The 15,329-nt window shown below is 33.7% G+C and overlaps 1 pseudogene; it reads left to right on the forward strand.

Annotated features, from left to right (window-relative positions):
• Nucleotides 1-11,815: 11,815 nt before the first annotated feature.
• LOC105790843 (IQ domain-containing protein IQM4-like) lies at nt 11,816-14,997 on the forward strand (annotated as a pseudogene).
• The last annotated feature ends 332 nt before the right edge of the window (nt 14,998-15,329 follow it).

The following is a 15,329-nucleotide window of genomic DNA, read 5'->3' on the forward strand; positions in this document are numbered from 1 at the left end:
TATACGATTGTGAATTTTCATAATTTACCAATACATTTACACATTTTCATCTTTATAAATATGTACATTTGCATACTTTTTTTTATTTTCACGATGTTCAAATACATACATGCATTTTTTTAGTTTTTTTATTGATGTGTTACATTCCATTTTTTTATATATGTATGCTTATACATATGTGTTGAATATATGCATACATGCTTGTAAATTTAATTGTATATTTTACTTGTATATAGTTGTAAATATTTATTCATATATGTTTTAAATTAAAGTTTTGTTTCTTATCATACATTAACTTTTAACATACCTTTTGGGAAATATATTTTGGTTTTGTCAAAGCATTAAAATCATCATATTTTATAAATTTTCAAAATATTTGGCATTCATGATTCTCGAGAAAGATCGTGTCCTAACTTACTGGATTGCGATTATTTTTTCGATGAATTTAGAAAGCAAGGTATTCATTTTGCAATAATTACACAAATTTCAAATAAAAGCTTGTTCCCGGGAATCTAAAAGTGTTGGGTCCTAACTTACTTGTCCTAATATTTTGATTTCTCGAAATAAGAATTTTCAAAAGTAAAAGGCAATATTCGGGTATTTCGAAGATTTAAAAATATTGTGCCCTAACTCACTAGGTGTGGTGTTTTATTTCTTTGAAATAGGAATGTCTTACTATTTTGATTCATTCATGAAATAAAAAGTTTTCTTTTAAAATCTTCTCAAATTTTCGACACCAAGACATTAAACAATCAACTTGGTACCGATTTTGGGTGTTACGAGGGTGCTAATCCTTCCTCGTGCGTAACTGACTCCCGAACCTGTTTTCTCAAATTTCGCAGACCGAAATTGTTTTTAAGGTGGGCCGATAGCACCTCAATAAAGGATCGGTGGCGACTCCGGTTTTATCTTTAAAGTCGACAACCAAATTTTTGTTTTCAAAAAACGGTTTCGACATGTATAAATAAACTGGTTAATAATAAAGTCCTGAGAATAATATGATTATTCTTATAAGGTCCTTAGTCAAGTATTATTGTGGGCTTGGACAATGATATGACATTGAGACTAATGTGTCGTTGATTGATGACAAAGCGTTGTGATTGATGTAGAGATGTCAAAATCGATACATAAGTATGTGTTAGAAAACAACATACTAGATTGACCCACTATGAGTATGTTTCTTGGATTATTATATAATATTCACAACATTACTCATAGTGATAACTATGTATATGATCCTCAGACTTGAGATCATCATTGTCTCAATATTGTGAGTTGTATATTTTTACATAGTTAAACGTTTACCATTACAAGTTATACTATAAAGATTGATGTTGGGTATGCCACAATCTATGTACTGGGAGATGATTGATCAAGATAGGATTTGTCCCTCCTATATAATGGGAGCAATATCTTAAGCTCTTGATAAGTGAGACTAGAAATGCATGATTATGCTCGAATAAGTTGATATAAGATATCACACTTATTTTTTTATTAGAATATACTCAGAATATCAAGAAATATAAGATTTGACTATACAAGTGTGACTATTTCATGACTTGTGTCCAATCTAGATATTATGGATAAAAGGATATAATACATGAAAAAATTGTCACAGAAAGGTTATGTCGAATCACGACTTCTTATAACTTGGATAGCAATAATCCATTGCTAGATGCCACTCATTGCTTGTAATATTAGAAACGTTCTAATATTACTACTAATGTTGCAAAAGCCTATAGGGTCACACCCTATAGCTGACACGAACAAAATCTAAATAAATTTGGTATTGTATTTAGTTGTCACATGAATTAAATTAATTATTGAATTAATTTAATTTGATGGTTAAATATTGAGCACATTATACATACAAACTTGTTGTACACAAATAAAGAACATAGTTAAAATTAATATATATCAATTTGATTCATATAAAATATTAATTGCATATAGTTTACCAAATTATTAATATAAACAATTATAATAATTTGGGTCAATGTATAAAGGACATGGAAAGTTATATTCTTTTGGAAAGAATATACTTTTTTCTTGACTTTCCATTTGTTTCTCTAACAATAAGGAAATAATCCTGGTTTTTTTTATGATATATGATATCAAAGAAAATAAAAGGAAAAAAAACTCTCCTAATGTGTCAGGATTACCAAGATAAAATATAAAACAAAAGATTTAGCAACTGTTTTAAAATAATATGTCTGAGAAGTTCAAGAGGTTGTTGCTATTCATTCTTTGATTGGGTGGATTACGTAGAGGCCGAGACGTTACTGTTGTGGCTTGGAATCAACATCTCCAAAGGGGATCCTATCAACAACGTTATTCGTCACCTTTTAGTTTCAAAAGGTATATTTTTCAACCCTTGTTTCAACCTGATTCATTCCTCATACATGAATCCATGGCTAAAGATCACTGGAATAATTTTTCCACTACGCCACGGGGTGGACCGACAATCCAACACTCCAAGGATCGTACACAAAGGAGGCTTGATTAAACTAAATCTAATTCCTACACTAAGAGGTCTAACTAGTACCCTAACCAAATTATATTATGACAATTCATAACTTGATAAGAAAAAGGAATTAAAAAAATAAAACGACGACAGAAGCAGACTTTAGATTTTATTAGATCTAAAAGTAGAAGACTAACTAGTTTTAGTGTTCATAGTCAACTCCTATTTCAGGTTCTATCCAATCAGCTAGTCATTAACCTAGCAAGACATCTCGACCGTCCACTAACCTAATGAGTCGACAAGCACTACATATTTCTCGATGTCACAAGTTAGACTAGGTCAGGGTACCATGGTAGACCATACTGATCACTTCCTGAGGTTATCAATCCTATGGTTTAAGTTATTCCTTTCCCAACCAAATGATCCGCTAAGAAACCCCACATAGGCATCAACTAATCCCACATCCACTCCTTAATCTCCCTAACTAAATAGTTATTCATAGATCTAAGCCATACAATAGATTTGGATTGAAATATAAGCAAGTTCAAAATCAAAAGTAAATATGAAAAAGGTTCTGATATATGTATTAAAGTGTGAACAACAATCTGTAACAAGTCTGAAGAATCCACAATCCAGGTCTCCCGAAAAACAAAACAAGAATGAAAATAAAACTTATAAGTAAAAACCTAAACTCAGAATGAAAGTAAAATTAAACGGGAGGGAAAAAGTCCCTTAAACTATTCTGAGCAATAGTATTTATATGACTAAGGTTAGTAGCTCATCCTTGACCTAAAACAACTGACTAATCTTCCTTAAAGTACGTTGTGCGGATGAAAAGAACCTTGCTTCATTAAGTGCCCACGTCAAGTTAGTGTCGTGACACCCTCAAGCCAGTGTCTCGACACTGATAGTAGTATACTTCTTTGGGAATGTCTTTAAGGCTGTGTTGCGACACCCTCTAGCTTGTTCCTTCGCAGATTATGTTGGAAAAAAAATTGGTTTGAAAAATGGCTTTCTTGCACAGCAAAAAATTAAAATTTTGAACATCGACCCGATTTGTGATATTTCTACCAATAAAACTTAACCAAATTTGTACCTTTGTTTTTGACTAGGCGGATCCTTGATGTTTTTCGGCTTTCAACCAAACGATCTTCTCCGCTATTCTTGTACCACGAACTGGTTCAAGTTTGGGCTCGAACCAATTGAATTAAAAATATAGAAGTAGAAAAAGTTTTCCTTTTAGGGTGAAAACGGAGATTCTCTCTTCTTTAATAGAAAACAGTAAAAATTTTATTCTAAAAAATATGATTATAAGTTTAGAATAAATTCTCTCTATTTTTTAATAAAATAACAATATCTTAAAAGTTGTGTTAATAGCTCTACCAGTGTAATCTATTTATAGAAGAAAAGGTAAAACCTTTTTCTGAGTTGTAGTGGTGTATTTCAAAAAGAAAAACATCATACTTAGAGTAGGGGAGGGGTGGTCGTTTTTACCAAGTATTCCCACTAGGGTTGTCGCCCCCAATTACGAGTACTTCCTGGGCATTTTGACCCAGTACTCTGTAATGTGATCCAACTTGATTTAGTTTTTCTATTTCTCAAAATAAAATTTAATATTTATATATAAAATAATTTTCTCATCCTTATTTTACCCTTAGAAAAATTTTGACGATTTTACCCTTAGTAAAATTTTGATGATTTTTTCCCTTGTAAAATTTCGAGAAAATATGTTCAATGTTTCACAACTCAACATGTTCTCTATGACTGAATGATTTATTTTCATTTCGGCCTTCAAAACAGTCCAAAAACATAAACTCATTCTTCCCTCATTTTTTAAGTAGTCTTATATAGGATTGCAAGTTTTCATTTTCATTTTTATTTCCATTTCCTTTTTTGGAATTCTACATTCATTTCCAAATGATTTCATTTCTCCATTTTAGATAAAATCATAATCAGTCCTGAATGTTTCTCATTTCTTTTTTTCTATTCATTCCTTTCATTTCTACTCAAACATGCAATTCATTTTTGGCTTCAATAAATTAGCGGAAGGATCGATTGAACATATGTAGTTGAGACTCAAATGATTTATAATTAAGTTCTAGGTTTTTCCTATGAAGTATAAACTCATTTAGTCACGAAGTTATTCCACTATAGTATCGTGACTCAGATTTCCTCAATGACATATCATTACGAAAGCAACTACTTAGTGCTCGTCCAATGACCTTGTCATAAGTGTGTTACCCTAATGGGATATCCTTAATCTCTTTGGGATAATATATGTTCTCCCAATATGATCCTATTTTATCTCATGGTAACCATTACATCTTCCTTCATGATCAAGTCATCCACCACAAAGATGGATAACTCGTGGCCACATTTATTTTTCATCAACTATGTAATGTCAATGAAAGGATATCATTTACCTATATTTTGGGCTATGAATTCTACTGTTGTAGGTTACCACGTTTACTTTTCATCAACTATGTAATGCCAATGAGAGGATATCATTTACCCATATTTTGGGCTATGAATTCCACTATTGTGAATGACGCTATATACTACAGAAGTCATACACCCAAGGCACTAGCTTTCGGTTCCTTATCTATTTGAACTTAGGCTTTTACTTACATCAAAGTGTACGAGTCATGCATATACAGTCCACCATCAACTTAGGGTTTAGGTTTGTCATGCTATGAATGTCACAAGTGAATAAATTAATAAACAGATTCAAGATCTATTTTGCTTGGGTCCTGTCCAGTGTACTGTTAGTCTAGCTAGTCACATCTATGTCTCTATCTTCTAGGAGTCATCCATTTTGATGCCCAAGATAAGGCATTTCCCCAATTGGACTTAATAGACAGCATAGTAGACTTTCAATCGGTGTACTCATTTTCAATTAGACTAAGGACATATTTAGGTTTGTCTACTAATATAAGTTGTCTTTCTATACTACGATTCGACCACATAATACCTTTTAGTATTAGTTCAACAGTAGACAACCAATGAGCAACATTTTTTTCTATTTTACTTTCTGTGCAAAAACTATTTAAGGACAATAATACAAAGTATTTTAATTTAATTCATGAATAATTTTATTAATCAATCTGTTCGAAAAAAATACAAGTGTACTGAGACAAAAATACTACACTTAGGGCATTAGATCCAATAGATTCCTCCTTGGGTCTTCTGCTTGTTGTTTTGCGACATCTCAGTTCTGTGTTACAACATTAGGAGTAATCCATTGTCTTTCTTCCCTTAAGTAATATCCTACACACTTTCCGAAAATATTAGTCTACCTTTAGGCCTACTTCGGCACATAAGGTCATATAAAATGCCTAAATTACTCATTTTATTACCTAAGTTCTAAAAATAAAAACATAAAAAAAATTACTTTTTAACGAGCTCATTAAGTACAGAAAGAGGTTTAATTTGTAATGTCCTAGTTTTGAAGAGTACAAAGGTTCGCGTGTAGTCCTAAAATATTTTGATTAACGAGGTAGTATTCATCCAAGTACATCTTTTGGTGCATAAAGCGAGCGTATTCCATTGCGTGTCTAAGTTAATAGTGGTTTGATATCAAATTTCCATGTTTGTTGGAGTATGATATCAAAAGGTATTGTGTAATGAGTTCATGCCTGAGGGGTAGTGTGCCCTTTATCTGTAGCACTGTGCAAGTTAAGTTACAAGGTAAGCTAGTTAGGAACCAACTAGATGTAAATTAGGGTAAGTAAAATAAGGGGATACTCACTTAGGTTTCTTAAAAGTTGTAGACCTTTGTAAAAGACAATTCAGTAAGGATGTAACGCATGTCAGGATCCACTATTAGAACATAGGTCATAAATATATATTATGATATGGAATTGAGAAAAAGGGGAGTTTATCTTCTTTCTTCCATTTAAAAATATTGTTGTGATTTCCTTGGAGATGAGTATAGTTTTCTTTTGTTTAGATGAAACTAAGGATATAAGTTCGTTTAGAAGGTTGTTTTATATCCTGGGTAAGCATTATAGTCTTGGATGTTAACTTCTAAAAGAGTAAGCCTGTTTCATGTGATTGGATAGCAAAATGAAGAAATAAGGCTTTGATTGGGGTCATCTCTGCTTGAGATGATGATATATATTATTTGAATGAGCTTTAATGGTGTTTGTATGTTTTATAAGCAGTGGTGGCTGTAATTACTTGGTGGGGGTTGAATCTAGAGTTTAACCTGATGTTTGTGGTGGTCAGGTGAGTCTATATGTTGACTCTTGTATATGTATTGTTCATACCTATAACACACCTAAACCCTCTCCGTCTTCATATTAGGGTCACGAGAATTACTAACACGTCATACAATTAATCAATCATAATTACACATATATATACTAGCCATTAACAATATAATACACAGGGGCAGGTCACAAATAATCAAATTATATCATACTAGAATATTATAAATTCGAATAATGATTCATGCTATGCAATGTTAAACTTGGTATTCCACTGTCTACACTCTTAGCACTATTTATACATTGCTAAACTTAGTCTGCCACTGTCTACACTCTCATCACTATTTTTGCCTTCTTGAATGTCAGAATTCAGATACATACAAGACTATTCCAATTATTAGCATCAAATTATTGGTCCATACTCCATATATGATTATCTTTTTAATTTATCCTCGATGATGTTAGTGGAATGCATTTAATTTAGGTTTGCTAATCCACCCTAATTTAGAGCAAAAGTTACTTTTATAGCCTTTATTACGAGTCTATGGGACTCTAAAAGTAGTTTAAAAATAGGCAGCGACTAATTTGAAAAAAATTTGGAAGTTTAGAAAATAATTACAGAAATTTTAATTTCAGGGGTCACACACTCGTGTGGCTAGGCCGTGTGCCTCGCACGGCTGAGACACACTCCTGTGTGGCCAAGCCGTGTAACTCTCTAACTTGGGTCACACGTCCATATGTGTTGCCCGTGTGTGACACACGCCCGTGTAGCCAGGTTGTGTGCACCTAAAAGTACCTTAAAACTCAAGTTTAAAATTTCCTACTTACTTGGGCACTAAGCAACTCAATTACTAATTAACTCAATTACTAATTGTTTAACCTATTCAAAACATGATTAAACATGTCCAAAATACACCAAATTCATCACCTAATATGTCTAACCAATGTACCCTCATTGGCACCACATTTTATATGTTCAAATACATCAACAACACATTAAACATTCAAGACTTTCATTCATATCACATTTACCATATTTGAACTAACTTTCAACTTTTAAAGTTACCAAATATGAAGTTAAGCACATACCAAGCATTATGCTAAGTTGTTAAACTTTAAACTATCACATACCAAAATATAAAATAGGCTAACATACCAACATAGCCTCAACCACAACCATATACAAATTTAACCATCATTTCACGGGAAACTAAGATGAGAACACCTTATAAACAATGTAACATCCCGTTTTCAGTAAAATTAGAATAGTGGTTTCGGGACCACACATCTGAGGTCAAAAAATTTATTTTATGGTCTACATTATGTTATAAATACCATATAAAAATTTCATTAAGAAATTTTACCGCTTACATGCTCAATTTGATAAAAAGGACTAAATCGTATAAAGTGTAAAAGTTGAGTTCTAATAGATAAAAGTACTAAATAGCTATAGAAATTTAAAGTGGAGGTTCTTATATGGTAATTAGACCATTAGTATGTTAGTGGATGATAATGGCTTGGCAATTTGTGTAATTATAAAAGATTATAAAGGTTAATTAAGTAATTAATAAATAAATTATAAGTAAAATATAAATAAAGTGAATCATCATCTTCCATTATCATCTTGGAATCGAAATTAAAAGAGAAGATAGCCATGGAAGCTTCAAAACATCTGGCCCACCCTATTTCCTTCAATTAGGTGTGTGTTTTGTCTCGTTTTTGATAATATCTATGTTTCTGAGATCGTTGTAGCTTAATTTAGCTAGCCCCGGGATTAATTTCGGAAACTGTTAAAGTATGTAAGTTTTGTCGTTGATGAACATGTTAGGTTTTTGAAGTTTAATGGTAGAAAATGAATGGTTGTTGTTAGATAAACAACTTTTGTAAAGGAATTTTTTATGAAATTATCAATTAGGGATTCAATTGAAAATTTTAATAAATTGTGTGGTAAAATTGTGAATTTGTGAAAAATGTGGGCTGTTATAAGCATGTATATAATTCAACTATGATGGGTTGTAATGAAATTGTGCAAATTTCCATTTTTATGAGATAATGACTAAGTTGCAAAAAATTAAAAGTATAGGGGCAAAATGGTATTTTTTCCAAAAATTTGTGTTGGAATATATTGAATGTGAATTTTATTGAATTGAGTTGAATCCTTTCATATAGATCTGGTTAGACCTCGTACAAAGTTAGATCGAGGCAAATAGAAAATCTCAGATTAGTCGCTTCCGTATCTACGTACACTTGTCAAGGTAAGTTTGTGTAATTAAATTGTGTAATTATATGCTTTAATTGAATTAGATTTATGTTATCTGCATTATCATCATATATGAATACCGATCGCATATCCGACGATGTTGACGATTACTGAGCCCCGTTTGAACCTTAAAAATTTGTAGGATACAAATGACATGTCATTAGGGTTACCGATTTCAACTCTTATGAGCTTACTGATACTCAGCTCGTATGAGGATACATTTACATGAATTGATGGATTGCAGTTCAGTACACCTCGTGTGTACTACCCATGTAGCCAATGATATTCTAAATGGTTCAATGGGCACAGTTCTGTGACAAGTTTATATGAGTTCGATACGAACTAGTACAGGTATTTACATGATTTACATGGAAATGACTTATATATGATATATGGAAACTTGGTATAGATGTTACATGTATATGGAATTTGAATAGTTGTTGAACTCATACATGATTCTTGGTTTTTATATGAATTATATGACTAACTTGGTTGATGAATATGTGTTAGGCTTTTGGCCAAATTGAGTTGAGATATGCTTTGGTTTACTTGCCTAACTTGTGGTTAAATGGTAAGTCAAATTCTATGTTATACGAACTTACTAAGCTTAAATGCTTATTCTGTGTTATTTTTTGTGTTTTATAGTGGTTCAAAAGCTTGTTCAGGTTGGAAGTTGTTGGAGCTATATCACACTATCCATCAACTCTTTTGGTACTTTCGGTTATTTAATTTCGATTGTAATGACATGTATAGGTTAATGTATGTGATTATTTTACATGTTTATTGCTTGATTTTGGCTTGTTTTGGATGTCTAATTATGACTTGTGTATATGCAAAATGTTAAGTGTAGGTGGATGTCAAATTGGCTGAGAAATCTGGCTTGTAAATGACCTATTTTCGTCCACATGGGCAGAGACATGGGTGTGTGTCTCAGCCATGTGTGACACATAGCCAAGTGACATAGTCGTGTGTCCCTTGTATCTTTTAAAGAGCGCAAGTCAGTGTGTTCACACGACCTAGCACACGAACATGTGGCCTGGCCGTGTGGCACAAGTCAATGAGTTACACGGGCACGAACATGGGATGGGACACAGCCGTGTGTCCTTATTTCGAATGCCCACACGGCCTGGCCACACTGTCATGTGACCCCTGCAGCTTTGAAAATTTTAAATGTTTCTGAAATATTTTCTAAATTTCTGATTTTGTCTCGATTTGTTTCTAATGCATATTTTAGGCCTCGAGGGCTCGTATAAGGGACAATATGTATGAATGTGATTGGTTTTTTATATGAATACTATATGATATGACATGTTCGTATTTTCTCTCTATTTGCTTGTAATATGTGGTAATACTTCGTAACCCTATTTCGACGATGGATTCGGGTTAGGGGTGTTACATTTATTGGTATCAAAGCTACGATTTAGTTGATTCTCAGAATAATGTACCGTATACGAGTCTAGCTATACATGTCATTATATAACCTGTGATAATATGATATCTCTTGACCGTTTTAAAACATGTTTTTATATAGCAATGACATCCAACCGAGCTAATTCTGATGAAGTAAAGATTAACGCTCAAGCCTTCGTTCACGAGTAGCTTCAAGTGGTACGAGGCCTGTATCTGAGGGCCGGGGAGGAGAGGCTAAGGAAGATTTCTTCCAACTGATGAATGAGTGGTTCACCAAGTGCATACGAACGAACCCGGTTGCTCAACAACCTCTACCCCCTCCTACTCCCCAATCGGTTCCCGTTAATCCTCAAGGTACGGAACCTATCTAAGTTAGTAAGCCTCCTATTGATAAGATCCGTAAGTACGGGGCTAAAGAATTCTGAGCTATAGCTGAGGATGATCCCGAGAGAGTTGAGTTCTGGTTAGTGAATGCCATCAGGATTTTTGAAGAGTTATCCTGTTCACCGACTGAATATGTGAAATGTGTAGTTGTACTAGGCCAATTTCGCCCGGGCCTAAGACCATACAAAAAATAAAACCCAAAAAAAATAAAAATAAAAGTTCATTTACAGACCCAAATTACTAAACCCAATTCAAGCCCGACAGCCTAAAACCTAACTCTAACCCTAGCCCACAATGTCTTCAGGACACAAAAATGAAACCCTAGCTTGCTGCCGCCGCACATAGCCCCCCGCTGCCACTGCCGTACGCCATCCTCCACGCTCTTAGTACCTGCAGACAAGACAAAAAGAAGGACAGACACGGAGGCAAAGGGAAATAATAGCAAATATTGTATTTTTCTTCTTTTTTTTTGGGGCTATAAAAAGCCGCAAACAGTGGTGTAACTTTTTTACGATACAATTAATACAAGAAAAAACCAATCGAAAGTAGTAAATTTTTCAGAGGTACTCTCGGTTTCTACTTATTTTTCTTTTTTATTTTTGTTTTATTTTATTTTTTTTAAAAAGAAGAAAATAAAGAAGAAAACATACCTTTTTGTTTCGGGTTTTGCGCCGCCGTGGCCAAGGTTCATCGTTTTCGATGAAAAACGATGCTTTTTTTGGGGTCGGGGAGTCGAAAATCCAAAAAATAACCTTTTCTAACTTTTCAACCACCGTGGATTGGTGGCGCTGTCAGCCAAGAATCGTGATCGCTTCTGAATGTCCGATGGTAGGAGAGGGAATTAAGAAAGAGGGGGAGAGTGTTTTTTCTAATTTTTTTAGAAAAATGGAGAAATTATTTTTTAAAATAAAAATTTTGGTTTATATAGAGATTTGAAACGACACCGTTTTGGGCCTTAGGCCCCGTTCTTCTGCACGTTTTAGAAGGACTTTTTCAATAAAAAGTCATTTTCTCTTAAAAGGAATAAAGAATGGCCTCCTTTTACGTAAACATTTCACCATGAGAAAAGGGTTTTTTTCCAAATGAAGAAGCTAAAAATTTCTCCTTTTCTTCAGCTTGAAGTGCTTTTGGATGATAATTGACCAAATTATCCTGTCTTCTCCCCAAACGTTCTTTCCCCTCTGCTGGTTCTTTGGAGCTGTATACCCAATTTTTTCCCCCATTTTCGGCTTTCAAAGCTCTTTCCTGTTCTTTGTTCCTCTTCCGCAGGTGAGAGTTTCTTTTCTTCTTCTTCTGTTTAATTAGTTCCTCTTCTATTTAATATTTTCTTTCGCTGGAATTTGATTGCCATCTTATGCTCCATTTTCTTAGGGATGTTACTAAAAATTTTATACGGTATAGCTTGAATTGTTCAACCTGCCACCCAATTGCCTATACATTAAGCTGTCTGTCTTCACCTACTTCAACAAGTTGAATTTACTTTGCAGTTAAGCTCAAAAGTCAGAAGAAAAAGAAAGTTTTCTTTTTAGTTTTTGGACTGCTTTCTTTGTTGTAGGTGAGGTTTTTTATTTTTCTTCCTCTTTGAAATCAATGGGTATTTCCCTTTCTTTGCTTTTATTAGCACGGGAGGAAATCCTTGAACACAAGGTTTTTGGTAGTTTTGATAATGGTGGTGATTCCCAAGAAACAAAGCTTGAACCATCTATTAAACCAAATAGAACAGTTATACTAAAAAAACCCACCATAAAGCTCATTGAACCAATTGTATTTTCTTCTCCAAGGCCTGTAACTGAGCTTGATTCTACTGCAACTAAGCTTCAAAAAGTCTACAAAGGGTATATAGGACAAGAAGGAACCTTGCAGATTGTGCAGTTGTGGTTGAAGAGCTCTGGTTTGTCTCCATATAATCTCAATTTTGCTGTTCCTTTTTTCAGTATTTTCGATTTCGAGTTATTTGTTTTGGTTCTTAAATTCACTTAACAACTGCAGGTGGAAGACCTTAGATTCTGCAGCACTAAGAAGGTGTTCTATTTCGTTCAATGAGATTGAGAAACAAGAAACTGTGATATCAAAGTGGTCAAGGGCTAAAACAACGGCTGCCAAGGTACTTTTCTAAGCTGTTTCCAGTCCTTAAAATACATTACTTAGCACTTTTTCCCCCCAATGGTTCTTAACATTTTGCTTGAAGACTGACAAGAACATCCTTTTTTGAATTTGTAGTTAGGAAAGGGTTTGTCTAAGGATGAAAATGCTCAAAAACTAGCACTTCAACATTGGCTTGAAGCTGTAAGTCCATACCATCCTTCTTGATTACTCCAAAATTGGCTTTTCCATTGAGTCCCCTTTTTGTGTGTTTATAGCAAACTCTGCTAAGATATGGTATCATTAGAACTCACATGGACCAGATCTGGATGTTATGTTATATTCTTAGATTTATGAGTAACTATTTTTTTCCTTTTATCTTGCTGCAGATTGATCCGCGCCATCGTTACGTACACAATTTGCACTTTTACTATGATGTTTGGTCTGCAAGCAAGAGCTCACAACCTTTCTTCTACTGGTTATGTACTTTTGTAAAACTAAACTCCGAAGTTACATAAGTGAAAGCTACTCTTTTTCACCCTTATGTTACTAAAGGTTGGATATCGGTGATGGCAAAGAACTAAGCCTTAAGAAGTGTCAAAGAACTAGTCTACAACAGCAATGCATTAATTATCTTAGACCAGTGAGTCTTATTTAGTTCTATCCCATTTGAAATGCTCCAATTCTGTTTAAAGTTGTTTTTTGTGTATGTTTTTAATCATATCTGTTTTTTCTTGCTTGCAGAAAGAGAGGGAAGCATTTGAAGTGATTGTAGTGGAAAGCTTGTTTACAAGCAATCCAGATTACTTGTTAACACCATTGATGATTCCAAGTGGATTTTTGTACTTAGCACATCAAGATCCTTGTATGTTGGGCAGAAGAAAAAAGGTGTTTTTCAGCACTCAAGTTTCCTTTCCAGTGGGGCTACGACCGCAGCCAAAAGATTGGTGGTTTCTCAAGGAGTTCTTGAGGTAAATATTGTGCACACTGCAATTCCAAATACCTTACACCGGATTTTTTTCCCTTTAGACTGTTTCGTTAGAAATTTATATGAGGAAAAGTAATCAGCATGAGATCAACTCATATGCACAAGAGACACTATTTTAATGAAGTTTGGGCCTGGTTGCTTACATCCATGAATGAGAGATGAAAATCCACTATAAACGTAGAGATGATAAAGATCTCCAAAAACTTTATAAACAAATATTAAACCTGAGCCTCGAAACAAAACCAATTTTTCTTCTCTCTAGTGTTTAAACACATGGAATACACCAGGTGTTCTGCAGAATTCTTTTTCGTATCCCTACAAAGCCTATTAATTGGTCCCCAAGAAACTTATTCATAAGATATTACCTAATACAGTATTTGGATCAATATCTAATGTATGATGCTAAATGCTTATCTTCCTTTCCAGGCTATTTGGCCTTACGGTGGTCATTACCTCCCAACTGAAGATAATTTCAAGGAATTCATTATTTTCCTTGAGGAACAGAATGTAGATTTGACCAATGTAAAGGTAATAATCTAACATTATTTTCTCCAAATTTGCATGTATTTAGCTTAAATAGTCATTTAGGCTTATTGGCTCCTCATTTCTTATACAGAGATGTACAGTAGATGATGACTACGCTGTATGCAAAGTTGCTGTTGATGAATCCAAGCATGGGGAGATCAAAGATCCAACAGCAATAGTGAGTCTACAAAGTAGCATAGGCAAGAGTGCAACCAAGGTGGAAGAACCTGCATTCAATATGGCGAACCGTTTGTCTTGCAAGTGGTCAAGTGGTGTTGGCCCTCAAATTGGTTGTGTTAATGACTATCCAAAAGAGCTACAATCTCAAGCATTGGAACAAGTCAACCTATCTCCAAGGATTGAACATGGTCGCTTCAGAAACTGTGGTCCGATACCTTCACCAAGACCGAGCCCCAAAATTCGTGTCTCACCAAGGCTTGCATACATGGGACTCCCTATCCCAAGGGTGTCTGTTATGGCTGCCAATTGAAAACTTACTGAGCATTCACCAAATGGTAGGAGAGACAAAAGTTGAGTTGAGCACTTCTTATGCTCACAATTTTGGAATAAAAATGTATATAACAGATAGTAAAAAAATGTAAAATAGGTAGAAGGGAAGGGATCTAACCGAACATTCTTTGTTCTTTGATTTGTTTTATGCATTTAGGCACAGTAACCCCATTTGTCCTTGGACGTTCCATTTGTTGGCTTTTTATTTTTAGGCCAAAGGTGTCTAAAGCTCTAAAAAAATCCATTCTTAATTGAATTTTTGAAGGTCAAATTTTAATAAATCAAGTCATTTAATCCTTAAAGTTAAAAGGTTAACTATTAAGGAGTAACATAGTCATTTTAACAAGGTTAACTATTAAGGAGTAACAAGTTAAAATATTTAAAAATATTATAAAATATCGAAAAGTTCAAATTTTATAAAAATTAAAAATATATAAATTACAAAAATAAAAATTGTAAAAATTATAAAATAAAATAAAATTACAAAATGTTAAAATA

Source organism: Gossypium raimondii, chromosome 8 (genome assembly GCF_025698545.1).
Source record: "Gossypium raimondii isolate GPD5lz chromosome 8, ASM2569854v1, whole genome shotgun sequence".
NCBI lineage: Eukaryota > Viridiplantae > Streptophyta > Magnoliopsida > Malvales > Malvaceae > Gossypium > Gossypium raimondii.